Source organism: Silene latifolia, chromosome Y, assembly GCF_048544455.1.
Source record: "Silene latifolia isolate original U9 population chromosome Y, ASM4854445v1, whole genome shotgun sequence".
NCBI classification, from domain to species: Eukaryota; Viridiplantae; Streptophyta; class Magnoliopsida; order Caryophyllales; family Caryophyllaceae; genus Silene; species Silene latifolia.
Window position 1 is genome coordinate 39,663,457 of NC_133538.1, and position 22,048 is coordinate 39,685,504.

Here is a 22,048-nt window from a genome sequence, read left to right on the forward strand (position 1 = left end):
GGGGCTACGACTCCTTCGTAGTCTTTCTTTCCGATGGTTATATCGGGGACGGTGGAAGCCGGGATCGCTGTGGTGGGCACAAAGTTGATGGCTTGGTAAAGCTCATTTAGGTGCCGTTTGTGCCCATTAGTCGATCCTCCGTTCTCGTTTCCTCCGATAACCACCGGATCACTCCCATCCTCCGGAATATCGATTTCTGTTCGCCCCGTCGGAGCTCGTTTCCGGGGCCCCGCTACGTACTTGCCGAGGGCCCCCTTCCGGATCGACTCCTCGATGGCGTTCTTGGATGTCGACGATCGTCGGTCTTATGGCCGGGCTGGCCGTGGTAATCGCAAATTTGGTTTGCGTCGCCCTCCGCCCTCGTCTTGGGGGGTCTTGCCCACTTCTGCCCTTCATTCTTGCTCAGGGCATAGACCTCGGCCGGTGATTTGACCAGGGGGTGAGACCGTGATACCTCTTACGGGTGTATGGTCCCGAACTCCCCCGCGCCCGCCGAGCTCTGTTTCTGTTAGATCTTTCAGCCGTGACCTATTCATGTCACGGCGACCTTCATCGATATTCTCCCGGCGGCTCCTCCTTTCCCCGGTGCCCGCTTCACCGTGGCATACCTGTGTCTTGTGGTAATCCTCCACCTTTACGGCTTGGTCCGCCATCTTTCCGGCGAGTCCGGGTAGAGGACCTCGCACTTGATCGGCTCATTTTTGAGCTCGCCTTTGGGAGGCCTTTCATCGTGCGAAGGCCGCCGCTTCGGTGTTCACTCGCGGATCTGCTGAGCTTTTGCATCGAACCTCTTCACATAGTTTCGTAGAGACTCGTCCTCCCCCTGTCGGATAGTGAGTAGATCCGATGTCTCCACGGCCCTTCTCCTGTTGCAGGCGTACTGGGCTATGAAGTTATCCCTTAGGTCGACGTAGCAAGATATCCCTGAACCATTAGGCGACCCCTTGTACCAACTCGGGACATCCCATGCGGGGTTGTTGGGAAGACTCGCACCATACCTCATCAGTTTGTTCCTATACCGACATGTAAGACTCGAAAGCCTCGGCGTGGTCGGTAGGGTCACTGTCCCCTTTGTATGATAGGGATGGCAGCTTCAGTTTGGTCGGCACGGAGACTCCGAGAACATAGGCACTGAGGGGCTGTCTGACCATGTGTCGAATGACACGCGGCGATCGGCTCCTCGCAACCCTTGTCGGGCTTCTCTCCCCGTGGCGGGAAGGGCTTCTTGTTGTCTGACTTTGGAGAGTCGGACTTCTTTCTTCATTTCTTCGGGGGTGGCCTCGTTGTTGCCGCGGCGACGCTGTCCTCCCGCGAGGTGGGGAAGGACTTTGGTCTCCATCGACACCACGGGCACCGCCGGCGTCCTTGCATGCTCCGCTCCTTGTATTGCTCCGGTCAAGTTGATCGGAGTCACTTTATGGGCCCCGGTCACCTACGGGTGTCTTTGCCGTCACCGTCGTTGCGGCGGGGGTGATCGGCGTATTACCCATCAGGTCCAGGAACAGCTTCAGTTTGGCTGCATCGACCACATGTCCCATGACATTGACTTGGCCGGTGGGCAGCGGTGTTTCTGGTATTATGGGCATCTCGTACGCCGGTTGAATGACTCGGCCGGTGGGGGACTGCCCAATCTCAGAATTATGGACTGTGTCATCCTGATAGAATGCAGTTTCGTCGCTCACAATTACTTCTTGTTGCTTTGACATCTTCTTAGCTTGCTGGGTGGGTTTTGTTTTGTTTTTTTGTAAGGGATTTGATTAGCTTTTCGTATTGAGGTTCCCACAGACGGCGCCAATTGTTCCGGGTGTAATTCCGGAGCAGGATTTGTTACCACGTAAGCTTGTAGAATGATGACTTTGCTTGACTCTTCCTTTCGGCCTCTCCTGAAACAATGAACAAACTGAGGGCTCGGCTTGGTACCGAGCGAACTCACTCCGACGCTCAAGTCAGTAAACTTAAAGGGATTAAGTTGTGTGTTACTTGGCAAAGTATATTGTAGAGAGATAAGGGAGTTTGTACCAGATTAATTGTGGATTATTAGCTTGTTTTTTGGATCCTTTCCTCAATGAGGGTTGAGGAGTATTTATAGACTTTCACCTTTTGTCACGTAGTGGCCAAGTGGCCAAGTGGCAGAGCAGGTGGAAAGACTGTTCTACCCTCGGCCGAGGGACCCATGGCAGGCCGGCGGGCCCTGTTAACTCCATGCCGAGGGGTCTTGGATGTGAGTACGCGGATGTGTATCCCGATTGGCTAGTTTCCTAGCCGAGACCCAAGTGACAGGCCGACTGGCTGCGTCGGTTAGACTGTCCAAGGTGTTGACTTGCTGTGGATATCTTTGACCTTGCTCAATATGTTGACTCGGTCAGCGGGTGCAGAATATGCCCCATCAGTATGGTCCCCACATCCAAAATGATAATTTAGTATCGCTGCAATTTGGTAAGGATGGTTTTGATAAGTAATGTGTCATTTTTTGAAATCAACTTTGACATCTATAATAATCAACTTTGACCATCAAAAATAACTGAGTCTTACTCTTGGTTTGCGAAATCCAGTGCCATTCTTTTGGTGTTGTTGTGTACAAAGACAGCATTGTAGTCCTCTACTCCTCCTATGACATCTATAATAATATAGGAGATTTATTTAGTAAATTGTACATGAAATATTAAATTCACTGCAATAAATATTCAATATGAGATTGAACAACATTTAAAGAATTAAGTTGTTAATGATAATACCTATTAGTTGCCTTCCTTCTAATTTGTTACTAATGATATCTTCAAATGAGACAAACTTAAAACCATGCTTTGGAATAGACCCACACTCTATTTCATCAATGGTTGTCCGCGTACCAAATCTGATCCGATACTTGTGTGTTGTTGCAAGGTGGAATCCGTGGTTACGGACTGTTTGAAATCTCCCTATTTTGTACGTCTTTCCTTCTTCAATTCTGCCATCGTATTTCTTGATCAATGATTTTGTGATTAATCCTTGAACAACATTGTTTTCTTCATCAACCATTAGGAACTCAACTTTATGAAAAATCCTTTTTCCATGATTGTTCCATTCCTGTTTTTTCCATTTCCTTATCACCCTGACTTTCATGTATACATTAAAGTCTCCTTCTTGAATTTCAGCAATCGTTTTTTGTGTCGGTTGTTCCATTGTTGAATATATTTTGTTAATGTGTTTGTTTTGAAATAAGTTGCTGGAAAATTCTGAAGATTATATGGAGGGAGTTTAATCTGGGTTTTAGGTAGTGTGGGGTAGTTAATTGGTAATGGGAGATTGTGGATTGTAGATTGTGGATTGTGGAGGCAATAGTGGTAATTTGGTAGGAAGAGTGGGAGATTATTTGATAATCTGAATTTTAACTTAATTACTTAATTAATAATCTGTAATTTTAATTTTATTTTAATTACTTAAATTTCATTAATAATTATTGTTAATCATCAATATCATTATTGTGTATGTTTTTTCAATGAACTATAGTATTAATATGAATATTCTGAATAATTTTCATTAAATTTGTAATTTTAATTTAATTACTTAGTTTACTTAAATTTAATTAATAATTAATGTTGATGATTAATATCATTATTGTGTATGTATTTTCACAAAATTACAGTATTAATATTAATATAGTACGATTTTTATTGTGTTGCAGTTGTGGACATTCTGCGATTTTACAAACGTTCATATCGATGATGAATGGGGGACATTCTGAGATTTTATAAAAGATGGAAGCTTGGAGGTAGGTATGATTACTATTGGCAGCTAACTAAAATGCCACCCCACAAAAAGTGGTATGGCGGCATTTAGTTATTGTTACCGAGTTTTCATGAAATCTCGATGATGAGTGGTATGATACCGATCTGAGAGATCTTTCATAATTTTTCATTTTTGTTTAAATTATTTGTTTTCTTTTTATTATTTTTTACATTAATGTTTTTTGTTTCTCGTTTTGATGTAAAGCAAAGCAAATTGGAATCAAAGGTCGTCCACATTTGATGAATGTAGCGGATTGTAATTTGTATATCTGCCTCTAATACTTTATGATTTTTCGATTATGATTTTTCGATTTTATTTATTTAATTTGTAATATTTTATTTTGTAGTAATGTAATTTTATTTAATTTTATGTAGTTTTATTTAATTTTTTGATTTTGTATTAGTAGCCGGAATCATTAGACGTGATTTTGACCGATCAGCACAAAATATATGAATAAATAACAGCTAAACAACTTTTTAATCGATTTTGGATATTGATATTTTTTCGTCAGAATTATTTACACGGAATAAATACCAACTAAACAACTTTTTTCAAGACGGAAATTAACAGCAAAAGATTAGTAAATATGGAGAGAGAGTAATTAAATCCCAAAACTTTAGTAGGGGCCCACCAATGCTGATTTTAAGCAGCCAATAGAAATCCAGGAAAGAACCCAGCTTTTATACTAGTTAGATTATGCTTCTCTTTGGTTCATTCCTACAAATAAGACAAGAGAAACCAAAGTAGACAATTCGAGGGACATTTGTAGCTTAATACTACGAAATAAGCATAGAAATGCGTGCAAATACGGTACAAAAAGTCTATATAAAATGCACGCATTAAACCTCTCCAAACCAAACCTTTGCTATGCAAAACTAATGGAACAGAAAAGAAAACTAAGAGCTAGCTACAAATTGTCCACTTAAACCGATTTAATGCAGGCACTAATACTTATAGCAAAACAGTTAAATGCAAACGAGTTATGAGATGTGTATAATAAAACTGAACCATCGACCTTACAAGACCTTTAATGATGGACTCTCACGGGTCACTCTTCTCTCATGAAGCAAAGGGTAAACAATTAATTGTAAGAGAAGAAGAAAAATAGTCGCTCACCTAAACTACGACCGACATAAACATGCATGCAGCTAATATGATAGACAATTCTAGCTACCGTACACATACATTCCAACTAAACAAAGTCCCGTCACAGCCGAGGGCTTACAAAAGTATGGAAATGAGACAATGGGTAAGAAAAGGCAAAACATTTTTGGAAATGTGAGGGTAATGAGTCAAGCTAGCGACCTACCAGAACCAAATAAAACCGCATCCTCTTCTAAACCATCTCAAAATTTGAACAAAATGCCCTTAAATCGGCATAACAGCTCACTCAACCAAATACATACTCCTCATAAGATAAAAATAAAGCATAGGAGAAAAACCGTAATTAACCAATCTTTTTTTTGTTCAATTTTTCTTTTTCTTCTTTTTTTTTTCTTCTCACGTTTTTTTCATTTTTCATTTTTTTTTTCAACTTCTCTTTTTTTCATCATTTCAACCTCCTTTTTCCATATACCAACTCCCGTCTATAAAATACAAACCAAACTCAGCACGATAAATTATATACCGCAAAAACATAAACTAAACTAGCTTGACAAGGCTGGCTAAATTTCGATGTAGTTAATGGTCAAAAGGCAAATTTGGCTAAATGTGGAGTTAAATGGGTAAAAATGAAAAAAAAAAAGGAAAATAAGCACCTCCCTGCATGTGACATCAACCACTAAACCGAATGTATGTAGGCAAAAAGTAATTGAATTTCATATATGTGCAAATTAATTATACATGTTATGCAAGGAGTAACTACTCACAATTCTACATGAACTGGTCATAAATGACACCAGTTTTAAGTCTCCAAAACTTAGAATATATGAGTAGGTTGCCAAAATTTCATGTCAAGTCTATCTGTTCAGCTAAATTTCAACATTAACTCATAGATATACAATAAGACAATGCTATAAGAATATTAGTTTATGCAAGGCTTAAGCAAAAATGACTAAAAGTAGTGCAATTTCATCATCGAAATAACCGTTCCGACTCAACCTAAATGCAAAAATAAACGTGATTTTTTTTGAATTTTTTATTTTTATGAGATTTTTGAATTATTGAAATTAAAATAAACAATGCATGCAAAAATTAAACGTGCTAACTGAAATGCAATAAAAACAACAAAAATTTCCCATGGTACTCTCGAACTTTGCCAGATTACACATGGTACCCCTCATTTTAAGTTTCTGCATATAGTACCCCTGTGTTTACCATTTCTTTCCCAGAATACCCTTAACTGACCTTTCGTCATAACGTCGTTAGTTTACCTCTTCTAATCCTAATCTCTCCTCATCTTCATCTTCCTAAAAAAAAGAAAACCCCGAATTTCTTGACATTTACTCAGAACCCTAACCACCATTTCTCCTCCTCCTCCCTGAAAAACAACTATCTAACAACTCTGTGGATATAATTCAAAAAATAAGGTGAAAATCATGTGTGATCATATGATTCGTATGCCCCAACTAATGTCAAGATTATTCTTGTCATTATTCACCCCATTCTCACAAGACATATAAAAACTAATATTATGCCTCTCTAAATAAATGAGAAACACCTTTCAATTAGTGAGCTAATTGTGTGTAATCCTTTCCTTATTTTCCATGATTGTTTTCTCGTTTGGAGCACGTATCAAGCATTTCAAATCTTTCCTTCAATTAGGTGGCTTGATCTTAGCTTAATCAAGAGATCAGAGTACTTCCTCTCTGATATAATCTTGATGGTGTATATAAAAGGAAAACACCATTGTTTATAGACAAAGGAAAAAATGAGAACGTCTTTGTCTTCCGCTCTATCACTCCAACTTTGAGCCCATTGTTGACGAGTTCCCTACCCGGAAATATTTAGGTGTACATTATTTCCGGAACTGTGAAGCCTGGAGAACAAGGAAATAATGATTGGCTATTAATGGTTGATTGCAGGGAAGGAGGAGATAGCTAGTAATAGGTGTATGTGGGAGAAAATTAAGGAGATAATGGTGACTAGGATCTCGGAAAATTTCAAGAAATTTGGGGCTTTTTTTTTAACAAGATGAAGATGATGAGAGATTAGAGATTAAAAAATGTAAAGTGTTTAGAAGATATGAGGTAAGAAGATGAAGATTAAGGATTAGAAGATATGTTCTTGGAAGAAAAGTAAGATGTTGAAGGTGTAGAAGAGGAAACTAACGATGTTATGACGGAAGGTTAGTTAAGGGTATTTTTGGAAAGAAAATGGTAAATACAGGGGTATCATATGCAGAAAGTTAAAATGGGGGTACCATGTGTAATCTGTCAATGTTCGAGGGTACCATGAGAAACTTCTGTAAAAACAATATGCAGACACAGATATGGATGCATATACCCTCCCCAAACCAAACTGTACAATGCCCTCATTGTACTCAAAAATAGGGAAAGGAAATGCAAACTGAAAAGAAGAATGAAGCTCGAAACACTTACAGGAATACGCGAAGTAGGGACCTCCCCAAACCAGCCAACAACAAGGGAGGTCGCTAATAGCCCCATAATATTGCTGCACGCGAGTTAAGACAAGTGAACTCGATCGAAGGAGTAAAGCACTCGATCGAGTAGAATGGGACCGCGAAAGTGTTCGATCGAGGAAAGAAAACTGCTCGATCGATTAGTCATCATCAGAGGGTGCTCGATCGAGTACAATGGGGCTTCGAAAGTGCTCGATCGAGAGATTCCATGCGCGTACTATGCAAATATACAACAAACGACCCACAAAAACCACAAAGCAAATAAAATTCCGCAATCAATCGTTTGTAAAGACGAACTACTAAAGTCTAAGGCACACGCTACTGACTAAAATGTCTCAAAAATCCAAATACAACGAGTATTAAAAATCCGGGTTGCCTCTCGGTCAGCGCTGCTTTCAAATAGGTCCCGCACGACCTCTTTTTGTCTTCATCTCAATTACTCCAGTTGGTCACAATCAAAGCAACTCAAAACTCTTAGCAATCGATCATAAATCTGCGCATGTGCTACACAAAAGCATAAGTAGCACCATAATACAAAAGGAGCATATAAAAGCAGTCTGATATATCGTCTCAACTTAACAAATTGCCGATGACAAGTATGGTGAAACATTATTCAATTATTTGTCCAACCGGGAGAGGGTGGAGTATCACAACATAAAGTAAAAGTCACATGAGGTAGTTTACTATCCGCCATACCAATAATCATGAAGTTATCGTTAACTACCTCAGACCGGTCGGGAGATCTACCACTCCTAATGTCGAAATCAGCGACAAAAGAGTATATTACCTCTACCGTGCTAGGAACATTCATTGACTCATCTACCTTCTCGTTCCCCTCCTTTATGGGTTCTGTCCCGTATATTGCAGCCTCTAAAGCATCCAGCCCGGCTTTCCAAATGGGAGATTCACCATAACCATTGTCTTCCTTTATATTCAAAGGTACTCAAGCCTTCCCTTTGATGGTCTTTCTCCAAGAATCCTGTGTAGGTAGGACCTATATGACCTATCAAAACACAACTAGAGGAAAAAATGAGAACTGCCTCAAGGAATAAATTCCTTGAGGCTAAAGACAAACTTAAGTGAAACAAGTAAAAAGTGTCGCCTCCCCGGCAACAGCGCCAAAACTTGACACGGCTATCGCAACCTATCAAATATAAACCCGAAAGGTCTCTAACTAATGCAGCTAGGGAAGTCGGGGTCGAATCCACAGGGAGGCTATGTTGCTGTCCACTTGCTAATCTAAGTATGTCGGTGTCACGAATGGGGGTTTGAGTTGTTTACTAAACTAAAGCAATAACAATTAAAATGGCAAGAGTGAAAAGGATTGAGATCAAAAAGAGAGAAAGACGCTAGGATGTCGGTTCACCATGATATCACACAATTCTGCTAAAGGTAAGGTCAGTCGGTCTGATGTGAGAAGGGTAAAGGAAAGGTCCTCTCGATCCGTTATCCGCCCTAAAATACTACTAACTTAGATTTCGCCCTCATTAGTGTAGTCTATTGTTCATAACATGTCTATTCATTCCAATCTTTTGATCTAGGTCTGAATTTAACCGGGTTAACTAGTTTAGAAGCGTGCACTCAACTAAACGATTACAATTAAATTGCTACGAATCAATTCTCACAATCAAAACCATCTAATCTACTTATAACATTATTGCTTTACTATCATGGCTCCCCTAATCCTAGCAATAAGGGATTTAGCTACGCATAAATATAAATAAAACAATAGTGAAAGATAAGCAATACTAAACATGATATAAAGATGTGCAAAAGAAAATTAAATTAAATAGAAAGGGAGTAAGAGAGATCACACTAGTAAAAGATCCGGAAAATAAAGAGAGCAAAGTAACGTCGAACAATTTTGATGAAGGGGAAAAGAGAGAGAGAGCCGTAAACCTAATTAAGTCTCTCCTATTATAGGAGAGTTATTTATTCAACCTAAGATACGATAACAAGATATTAAAATCTTACGTCAGATAGAAAAGTACTCGATCGAGGACATTAGAACTCCTCGATCGAGGTCCTCGATCGAGTAACTCCTAGCAAAAACCTCTCGATCGAGTAACTCCTATAAAAAACCTCTCGATCGAGCACAAAAAGTACTCGATCGAGCACTATAGTACTCAATCGAGTGGTTTCCGGCGCGTAATTCCTGCTTCGCGCACTGAATTTCAAACGGCCGCCGTTTCTTCGTTACTTGGGCAAACAGAGCGTTTTCGGTGGCGTTGGAAAGCTAACAGGATAAGATTTCATCTCTTGTTTGAATCAGTTGATTATAATTTGTAGAACTCGAGTTATGGCTCTTCAAAGTAGGCACTAGTTATATGAAGCTCTTCGTTTGCTCGCCTAGCTACCTTACTTCTACGCGCATCACCAAATAGTAGTTTCCAAGTTCCGACTCGAATCAACTCATCTCTAAAATTTATGCATAGGGACAGGTTTTAAACTTGATTATGCTCCTCTTTGGGTCATTCCTGCAAATAGGACAAGAGAAACCAAAGTAGACAATTCGGGGGACATTTGTTGCTTAATACAAATTGATAGGAGTGACACAAATTGTGGCTGTTATAAAACACAAATTCTCATTATAGACGGATAGTGTTCCTCTCACAAATAAAAGTCAGAAGTGCAAGTGGGTGAGAACTGGGAAATAGATACCCCCACTTGCCCCTCCCCCCCTCCTCTCGCCCCACACTTTAATTTTGTGAAAGGGTCACTATTCGTCTATAGTTATAGATGGATAATAACCGTCTATAATGCTACAGACTGGTTTTAAAAATAGTTTTTTCAAAAAGCATTTAAGTCAAAGTAAGCCGCTTATTTACTTGCACAAATTTAATTAGGTTAAATTCACGCAGAACTTTAAATTTTACCACTTTGGACATAATACCCCGTATTCTATGTTTGTGTATATAATACTTTCATGTTTGATTTTCATGCACAACATACCTTTTTTGTTGTTATAAGAAAATTCAATTGAGCATAACCCTTTTTTGGGAAATGATTATCTCGTCATAATCTACGATCCGAGAAAAAAAAAATTGTCGATTGACGTTTTTAAGGGTTTTGTATTTTTAGGAAAATCTCAAACCAACCATAACTTCGATCTTAAATTTCCGAAAATGACCACTTTCGTTTGATCAAATTATAGATCTCAAAGAGATAATCAATTTGGAAAAAAATATTAACCAATTCCGACTTCTAGTCTACGATTTATGCTCAATGGAAGATTGTAAGATCGATAAAAAGAACATATTATGCTTGAAAATCAAATATCAAGAGTACCGTGTATACAAATATAAAAAGTTGGGTACCACATGTAAAATGGCAAACCTCAGGGATACCACGTGAATTTTCCGAATTTTGATTGATTACACACTTTTCGCCACTTTAAAAAGACCTCTCACAAACTATAAATCGAAAAACAAGTGAGAGTGGGATTGTAATTCGTAAGAGATCTTTTTAAAAAGACGGCAACAAACAAAACTTATTCGCAAATTCTTATTTCAGACGGGCTGTTTTCCCGTCTGAAATAAGACGGATAAAATATCGCTATTTTTTAAGAAAATGTAACCATTTAATCCACAAAGTGTTATGACTAGAGGTGTCACTTTTTACCCTGAAAATAGTGTGAAAAATATTATCAGAAAATAACAACATTTTATTGCAAAATGGCAATATGTTATCCATCTTATTTCAGATGGAAAACAGTTATCTGAAGCAAGACGCGCTGAAACTTGGAGTATTAATTTACACTTAACCGTAAGTATAATTATAAATTTAGAATCATAAAGCACATAGGAAAATTCAAGCCATGTAGCTATAGATGTCTTAGATTCGGTTGAAAACTAGTCTATTTTAATAACTTTTTATGTATTGTTTTATAAATCAATTTTTTTTTTTTATAGTTGAGGGGAGATTGAGAAAGTTATCCGAGCGCAGGTTGAGGTGTGTTGAAAGAAAGGGAAGGTGGATGCTTCTAGTTACAACATGCAGGTGTCGTTTTGATAGGGAAAGTCGTCGCAGTCAAAAATATGAGCCATGTATTTTTAGTCATTACATGGATAAGATCTTTCTAAGATATTCTTGGTCATGACTCCTGAGCTCTTACTTTACACAAATCAATCTATCTATATTATTAAAAAAAACTTTTTTCAAATAATTATAGAGAGTCCAACTTTTAAAAAATACTTCAAGCAATATCATAATATACCGTGTGTAGAATTTGTATGTGCATATCTCAACCACAAGTCCTTGCTATAATGGAATCATAAGTACATTAATCTTCTTATTTGTTTGTTCTTTGTAGGTATAAATAGCCCTTAATAAGTTGCAATTCTACCGTGATTTTTATTTTCATTCTTGCTTTTGTATTTTATTCTCCTTAGTCCTTACTAACCAAATAACATTTGTGATCATATAGTTTTCTTTTTCCAGTTATGCGTGATCATCATTGTTGTAAAAAAATTGTGATTTGAATGCATTTTTTTTTTTGCTATGACGCTTTAATTTTATTTTCTTTCAGGAATTAAGCATTGCATGTCACATCGAGATTCTTGGGTATTAATGGCGGTCGATCTAGAAACTGCTCTCATCATGTAAAATTAAGGTAATACATTCTGCTTTTGTTTTATTGCTATTACTTGAACCGTCTTAAGCGTATACCCCTCTTTTGTGGTTTATTTTTATTTTTATTGTTTGTTCTTTATTAGTATTTGTTTGGAGTTTATCCTTTTTTCATAGCGTCAGTTTATTCATAAATATATACGGAGTATTTTAACTCTATTCAATTTATTTCGAAATCAAGAGCCTCTCTAAGTTCAAAGATGGTAATGCCTTTCCATGAGTCTCCTTTTGATCTATTTCACTTCTAATGCCAACTCTTTGAATTGATAAGGTAAATTGGCACTGTGTGCATTATGTACACCAGTATAACACCAAAGACGAGATCATGAAGTTACGTTAAGCCATATGTCCATATTGGTCTTCTTATGGGTTTACCGTGCTTACAGTATTATGTAAGTAGTTTCTATTGTTTTAATTTATGATATTTAGTACTCGTGCTGGTTAGCATTATGTACATCCGTATACCAAAGACGAGGGAGCATGATATAAGGGCATGTTTTTATTTATCGTCTTCACAAAAACGAGTAGCAATTTTAGTAAATTCATAGTGGTATTAATGTATTATACCTTCCCTTAATATTGTGAGACTATCAAAATTACTCCTGCCTTGAGTTGGTTAGCATCTACGTACAAGACTACAACTCTACCAAAAAACCACTATTACAAACCTCAATGCGTATTCATAGAAGTGTTACTACTATTCTAAATCTACTAGGATGAGACACACTTTCACTAGGATAGGATGCATTATATTCTCATATACTCCGTATGATATATGAGACACACTTTCACTAGGATGCCAAGATTTATTATTCGGTGTACTATATATAGACCATCTTCACAATTCACATGCATCCCATGTACGTTTCAAACCGTGTCAATAAGAATGAAACACTGTATTTTAATTATGATTTTGACATAAAGAAAATAGTTTACGAACAATTTAGTCACCACAGAAAAATATGAACAAATTTAAATTTGAATAGAAAATACCAAATTATATTTCTAATAAAGAGCTAGGGGTTCAGATTCTATTTATCAAACACGTCACGCAAATTTTTTTGTGAGTCACCAAGAAACGAAAACAACAAATAACTCTTTTAGAACAAGACATGATTGTAATAAAAAAAACACACCGAACAGTCATTTTTTTTCCATGATATAATTTATTGTTAACCTTAAAGAAAATTTAAATAAGACGATATTAGTAAAATCGGTCTCATATCAATCTAATTGAGAGGGCTGTTTACTGATACTATAATGGGCTCAATCTATTCCATTTTATTCCAAAACAATCAACCAAACTTATAAGTTAAAATTGATTGACTATAGTTATGTATATCTAACGTTTTTATCGTCTTATAAATTCGAACTCCAATTTTTAGGTTAACTTATGTCATCCAGTTTAATCACTTATGATTTAGATTTAAATTAGAGGGCAAAATTTAATTAGTTAAGCCCCGTTCTTTTGAAAATTAAAGGCACTCCCTTTCAATTCGGTTTAGATATTATAAGTTAAGTTGAGAAAAATTAAGTTCTTATAAGTTCAATTCAGAAAAGTTAAGGTTCTATATCAGTTTAGTTCAACTACTATAAGTTCAGTTCAAAAAGTTAAGCTCAACTTATACTCATTTTTCTTGAAGTTAAACTCTTATAAGTTCAGTTCAGTTTCTATAAATTCAACTCAGAAAAAGTTTAGCTTCTTTAAGTTTAGTTCAGCTTCTATTTAATGCATAAGAACATGGCCGCATTATTACATCATAATTATAAGATATTACAAATTGGCCCGGGCATTGCCCGCCATGCCCGGGCATTAAATCTAGTATATATCTAAAGGAGACTATTTTTTTTAAAATTATACTATTAGCATTAGAATTAGGAGATAAATAATTATTACAATTTTTCTATTATAATTAGGAATATAATTTTCCTATTAGAAATGAGAATTAATTAATTATTTTACCATTTTCCTATTAGAAATAAAAAATAAATTAAAAATTTATTAAGGCTTTTTTTTCCTAATTATACTATTAGAATTAGGAGATAATAATTATTTAAAATTTTTCTATTAATTATTTTACAATTTTATTATTAGAAACGGGAAATAAATTAATTATCTACAATTTATTAATATTAAAAAATTATTCATTAGTATTTGTTCACTTTTTATTAAATTAGAAAGAAAAAAACATTTGATATATTTATAATATCCAATTTTATGACAACTTCTGATTAAAAAAAATGAGGTATTACGAGGCTAAAAGGCCCTAGGCCGAACTGGGTTGTGACAAATGTGCATGCATAATACATACTACATGGAATTTACTCAGGTAAAGAGTAAAATGAACGCTAAAATATGCCCCTACGTCTTTTGTTATTGCTAATGTCATATTTAATTATACATAATATGAAGTTTATTTTTCAAATGTCCTATGTATTTCTCCTACTAATTTTAAAGTTATTTCCCTCACAATACACTTCAACTTTTATTGATAATTTATTATTATATTATATTATTTACATTCATTTGTCATTATATAAAAGTATATTAATCAAAATTTAAATAAGATATTCCCAAGTTATTGATAATAAATACGAAGTTTGATATCTATTTTTCAAGAAGTATTAAAAGATAAAAAAACTTGCTGCTAATTTACGAATCGAAATATCATATTATGACAAATGAGTAAATGTTTTGAAAAACTTTATTGTGCGATTGCTTTACAATTTAAAGTAAAAATGGTACCAAGAGTAATAAAATAGACTTGAATGAGGCTTGAAGGTAAATTAGATACACTTATTATAGAAATATGTATAAGGTTAAGATTCAATTCAAGCAACGATCAACATTAAGAAAAAGTCATGAAAAACACATAAAAGGGTAAGAGTAGTCTTTCCCTAACATAGTGAAGACCGTCTCTCTCAACTTTTCTTCTGACAAATTTACATGCATAAAAAACGGTACTATTCAATTATATGGAGCAAACTAATTATTATTGATGCTATATATGTATGTATGTATGTATATATATATATATATATATATATATATATATATATATATATATATATATATATATATATATATATATATATATATATATATATATATATATATATATATATATAAAGAGGAGAGATCAAGTGAGTCCACCTCTTTACATTGAGTCCATAAGTCCTTTTTAGGACCCTTGAAAAGATAGGATGAAGGGATGAGATTGAAGGGAAAAAGTGGGGGATTAATGCTAAAATGAGGGATTAATGCTAATGTAAAACACTCTCTCTCACTACCTCACTAATCAACCCTTAATTTCACTATATAACCTTTCTTTTTCCACTCACTTCTCTCTCCTATCACACAAATATCATTCCCCTCATCTCTCTAAAACCCCAAAAAACAAAACAATTCCAAAAACCACAAAATTCAAAAAATCCAAAAAAAAAAAAAAATTCACTCCTCTCATCCTCACCCCCAACGACCACCCCACCCTACCCCGACCTGTCTGCCACCACCACCCCACCCCGACCTGCTCGCACACCACAACCCGACAACCACCCACAACAAACAACCACAACCCGCATTCCCCGACCTCCCTCGTCTCCACCATCCCACCATTTCCTCTCCTTTTCCAGATCTGAAACACAACACAACCCCCGACTACCACCCCGACCACCACCACCATTCCTTTTCACGCACACCATCCCGACCTCCACTATTCCCACAATTTCCAGATCTGAACCACCAAAACCCGCCACCTGCCGTCGACCACCACGGCTTCCCTCTCTCACCGTGCCTCTCTCGGCCATATTCCCGACACCAACACCGCCTCCATCTGTCGCCCCTCCTTCCCGTTTCTCCCTTTTTTTTCCAGATTTGGTTGCGTGGTGGTTGATTGGTGTTGCTTTTGGTGTCATTGTCGGCCAACACCGCCTCCCTCTGCCTCTCTCGCCCACCGTGCATCCTTCATCCACATTCCCGACACCCCCACCGCGCGCCTCCTTCTGCCGCTCCTTCCCGTTTCTCCTTTCTCTCTTTTTATTTTATTTATTCTTTTTTTTTTCCAAATCTGGGTGTGTGATGCATTCCTTTGTTTGCTTCCTGGTTCTAATTTTTTGTTTCTTTGTTTTATAATGCCTTTTTTGTTTGTGACTGTGTCACGGTTTTATGTATGGTTTTCCTTTTTTTTTTTTTTTTTTTTTTGTCAGATTTCCTTTTTCCGATTGTTATAGATTTCAAATTTTGTATTTCAAATCTCGTCTTGTTATTATATTATTTTGTTTCAGATCTGGTTTTAAAAAGATACACTCGCATTTTTTAAAATTTACACTCGTATTAAATTTACACTCGTATTTCTTTAAATTTCCACTCGTATTTCTTTACATTTACACTTGTATTTGTTTACATTTACACGCATTTTTCAGATTTACACTCACATTTCTTTACATTTACACTTGTATTTGTTTACATTTACACCCATTTTTCAGATTTACACTCATATTTCTTTACAATTACACTCGTATTTCCTTACATTTACACTCATAATTTCTACATTTACACTCATATTTCTTTACATTTACACTCGTATATCTGTACATTTACACTCGTTAAATTTATATATATTTGCACTCATATATTTTTGTGAATATGAGTTGGTGGTGGAGGACGGCGATGGTGGTTTTTGTTGGTAGTCGGACTAAAGTTTTACTCATAAAGGACCAAAGTTACACTTATAAAGGACCAAAGTCACACTCAAAAGACCAAATTTACACTCTAAAACCTTCAAATTTACACTTTAAAATACTACATTTACAGTCGTAAAACATCACATCTACACTTGTAAAATGATAAAATTATATAAATTCAAAATTTCCGTCACAAAAAAAATCAAATTTACACTCTTAAAATGTTACATTTACAGTCGTAAAACATCACATTTACACTTGTAAAATGTTAAAATTATATAAATTCAAAATTTCCGTCACAAAAAATATAATTTACACTCTTAAAATGTTACATTTACAGTCGTAAAACATCACATTTACACTTGTAAAATGTTAAAATTATATAAATTCAAAATTTCCGTCACAAAAAATCAAATTTACACTCTTAAAATGTTACATTTACACTCGTAAAACATCACATTTACACTTGTAAAATGTTAAAATTATATAAATTCAAAATTTCCGTCACAAAAATCAAATTTACACTCTTAAAATGTTACATTTACACTCGTAAAACATCACATTTACACTTGTAAAATGTTAAAATTATATAAATTCAAAATTTCCGTCACAAAAAATCAAATTTACACTCTTAAAATGTTACATTTACACTCGTAAAACAACACATTTACACTTGTAAAATGTTAAAATTATATAAATTCAAAATTTCCGTCACAAAAAATCAAATTTACACTCTTAAAATGTTACATTTACACTCGTAAAACATCACATTTACACTTGTAAAATGTTAAAATTATATAAATTCAACACTTGTAAAACATCACATTTACACTTGTAAAATGTTAGAATTATATAAATTCAAAATTTCCGTCACAAAAAATCAAATTTACACTTTAAAATACTACATTTACACTCGTAAAACATCACATTTACACTTGTAAAATGATAAAATTATATAAATTCAAAATTTCCGTCGCAAAAAATCAAATTTACACTCTTAAAATGTTACATTTACACTCGTAAAACATCACATTTACACTTGTAAAATGATAAAATTATATAAATTCAAAATTTCCGTCACAAAAAATCAAATTTACACTCTTAAAATGTTACATTTACACTCGTAAAACTCATACAACATTACATTTACACTTCTGAAATCTGAAACTCAAAACTGATTAATTAGGGGCTAGAGAGAGAAAGAAAAATTAATTAGTGTATAGAAATTTGATTAGTGAAATATTTTTTTGTTAATTTCAATCTCAACCATCCATTTCAATCCAACCATCCACATTTTTTTCCTTTTCTTTTTAATAGTCCTTAATCCATCCATTTTCCATCCATCTCAACCATCCATTTTCTCATCCAATGGCCCTTAGAGGAACTTAGGGACTCAATGACATATGGTGGACTCATAAGAATATATATATATATATATATATATATATATATATATATATATATATATATATATATATATATATATATATATATAGATTTAGGATCCTATGAGAACAAGCACTCGGTGCAAACGGTGAGAACGAACTAGAACCATTGGATTGAAACAAATTGAACAATGAAAATAACATAAACGACCTTGCCCATATACCTTTGGCACTTATAACAATATTTTCATCAAATTTCTTTCTCTCTCCTCTCATTATTTTCCTGCACTTTCATTTCTATACCTTTTCCCCAAAATAAGATTTTCCCAAATTAATTTCCCTAAAATTAATTTACCCCGATTCAATCGTTCGTCAAAATTCAAGTGAATCGAAAGATTATGATGTAGAACGACGATTATTCTACTTTGCAATTCTTGATTTAGTTTAGTTTTTGAACATTTTTTCTCATTTTTCGCAGTAATTTGTTTCGTAGCTTGATTTTCAATCGTTTTACTCGATTTCGTTCAATTTTATGATTTCGATCTCAACTATCTACTTTATTTTCTTCCTCATACATACTTGAATTCACCTTGTGCAGGATCAATTTGTTTGCTCGTTGAGTATTCGTTAATCAGGTAACCCTTTTTTTTGGTACTTCGTTAATTTTTCGCATATAATAGGATATAATGGAGTAATTATGTTGTAGATGCACTATTTTACTCATCTAGATACATTAATAATTTGGATAGACACAAAGTCTACAAATGGAGTATGATTTGGTGTCCAAATTTTTATTTACGATGTAGCCGGTAAATAGAGATAGGAATGGTATAGATTGTGTGAAATACATACAAATTTTGTAGATTCTTTGTTTCTTTGTAATAAGCTTTTTCAACAAAAAAAAAAGTGGTAATATCTATTTTAAGGGCTTTATAGCCGCTAGGTACGTTCTAAAGGGTTCTAGTTACGTTTAATCAACTACTAGGTACGTTCCTGGTTTTGGTTTTGTGTTGTGCTACGATATGTTTCTGCAATTATACTAGCAGCTATTAAATATTATCCTAAATTGTTTTGTGTCGGCTGACTAAAAGTATGTACATCTATTAGTACTATGTTTGAGGTAAGCTCATTAGGTCTCATAAAAATATAATCAAATGGAGTAATTGTGTTGTACTTTCTTCATACGAATCATGTGTCTACCTTTATTCATGTATCCCTCTGTCTCAGAGATTTGTTCACACATTGAAATAAAGAAAAGAAGACATTTATTGACATTCATTGTAAAATTATCTTGCATTTGTTCCCACTCAGTTGAGTTTACTGAAGCTTATTGAAGTTGAGTTTTGTGGATGCACGCTTTGCTTGTTTATACTACGTGGTTTAGAAAAGGTGATGATGTTGTACTATTATACTCTTGCGCTGCATTTAACTGTGGTTTAGAAAAGGTGATGATGTTCCATATACGTAGGTCCATGTATGTGATTGTCAGATACGTTAATAATACGGCCAGCTACGTTTTTCTAGTTTATAGGTGTAACCATGAAGAGGACCGATCACACAAGTTGGCAATTAGACGTAGGCGACACAAGTAAACAACAAGACGTAGGTGGCATAAGTAAACAACAAGACGTAGTCGCCTGAAAGGAACATTTCCCGGTTTTAAAGACAAGGATGAGTCCTAACTCCCTCCTGCAGTTCATAAATAAATAGTGGTCTCATTTTGTGTAGATTTTGTTCATAAATAGTGGTCTGCTACCTCAAAGGGACATTTTGTTTCCTCATGTTCATGTTTCTTCTATATAAAATCACTCAAACTATAGCCTTATCTTTCTGTTCACATGTCTCTGTGTGTAGATTTTTTGAGTCGATGTGGAAGTGTGCACTTTGCGCATGGAAGCAAAGTGCGTGGCGGCAAGCAATCAAGCAAGGAGTCGATTGTCTTTTGTCGGAATAGATGATGGTGTCGATAAGGACCGCTCGATTAGGGTTGTGTTGTAATGATTTAGTTTAGGGGTGTAATGATGTAACATAATCCGAACTCGTTCAATGCGCAATGAACTCAGTGGTTCCTAATCCCGACTTCCTTATTTTTTGGTTTGATTTACATGAAGTCTCTGAAGTTATATGGCATGTGTGTGAGGCTATCTCCATTTGATTTAAAATTTAGCATACTAAGCTAGTATGTAAATAACTCAAGCATTGACAAACCGAAATCTCTTTTTGAATACAGTTACAATAACAACTTACCACAATGAATTAAGGTGATAATACGTCTTCGACTAATTAACGCCAATTAAAGCTTTATGGTGCTGCAGCTTACGGAGTACAATCTGTGTCACGGATAATTGAGATGACACAAGAGTTTCACAAACGCAAGTTTGAGATACACCCTTCAATCCAGATACGCCTTTTAATCCGGTATGTTTTCGAGACACGCCTTTAATCCGGATGACATATGACTACAATCTATATGGTTTGATCTTCACAAAAATTGCTTGTGCTCATGAAATTATGACCAGAATGTACATTCGATACATAATTAGTAGATACGCTATTTGCCTTATGTAGTCACACAAAAAAATCGTGTAGATGCTCCAATTATATAGGTAAAAAACATAGCATAAAAAACATAGCATAAAAAACAAATTCTACAAAATCCAAAGTTCTTTGGTAAAATAAAATATAATAAAAAAAATCCTGAATTTCAGTAAATTCCATCTATTTCTTTTGTTCCTGCAATCTCTATGTTCTCCTCTTCAATTCTCCAAACTCGTCAATTCTTCAAACCTGCATCAAAGCCTTATAAATTTAAAGCTACGTATTTATTTAGATTCATCAATGCAAGTATATATGAAGAAAAAAATTATTGATTCATCAATGCAATTATAAATGATGAAATGGACAATCGTATAGTTTACTGCAACTACACACATGTAAATACTTCAGACCATAGGTTTCTAAGCTTGTTTTTCCGAACCTCTAAAGCGTTGCAATCATCGATCAAAGTCTCAGGCACATTACTACAAAGTGACTGACATGTTTTGAATTTGCTCCACCTACCCATTAAATAATGGATTGGAACTTTTTCGAATCTTTGTTCCTTCAACACATAGAGAGCATGTCGGCACAGAATACCATGTCTCTCAAATTTTTTGCACGAGCAGCTCAACTTCACTCCATCAGAAATAAAACAAACATAATATACCTTATTTCTCTCACGATCAATAATGGGAATGCTATCAATTCTATCAACCCCTAAAACTTTAACGCCACAAGTAAAACATGCAGCTTCCCACTCATATTGAAATTCAGAAAATACGGTCGGAATGTAGAACTCAGAAGACTTTGCCGTTTTATAATTCTTTGTGTTGACTTTCTCATTTTAAACCCAGAATTGGCAGCATAAGTTTTATAGAATTGTATTCCGTCCTCTAATTTGTCGAAACTCATACCCACTTCATCTTCAAATTCGGTGCACAAACAGTATCCTTTCTTTTAAGTCCACAACTAACGGATGGCATACATTATAACAAAGACATGAATCAAATGAAAATTTAAAACTGAAACGCATCGATTAATTGCTAGATAGACTAATCAATTACGAAAAAAATATGTGACTCTTCATTGTTTAAGTTTGTGTCGGAACTAATTCACATCAATTAGATTACCAAAATACAATAATCAACGATACATTTGCTAAGAATATGATTTCAACACAAAGAAGTGGTAATAACTATTTTGGTGGCATTATGTGAGATTCATTAATTTATGAAAAATGAAAGGGCGCCACCGGGTGACACCCAATTTGGGCGCCACCCTCTCACAAGGGGTGAGTGGGGACCCCTTCAATTAAAAATGTATGTGAGAGGGTGGCACCCAATTTTATTATATACTTAAGGTTCTATTTAGCAACTAAGTACGCTTTAACGTGTTCTAGTTACATTTAATTAGCTTCTAGCTACGTTTTTACAAATATATTATCAAAGTTAAGACTGCTAGACTA

At 35.2% G+C, this 22,048-nt stretch overlaps 1 long non-coding RNA gene across 1 annotated transcript; it reads left to right on the forward strand.

Annotated features, from left to right (window-relative positions):
• The first annotated feature begins 11,691 nt into the window (after window positions 1–11,691).
• On the forward strand, window positions 11,692–20,116 carry LOC141633289 (uncharacterized). The gene is made up of 4 exons (XR_012538070.1): window positions 11,692–11,960; window positions 12,249–12,369; window positions 18,644–18,680; window positions 19,570–20,116. It is a non-coding gene; the product is annotated as an uncharacterized LOC141633289 (long non-coding RNA).
• Window positions 20,117–22,048: the final 1,932 nt, after the last annotated feature.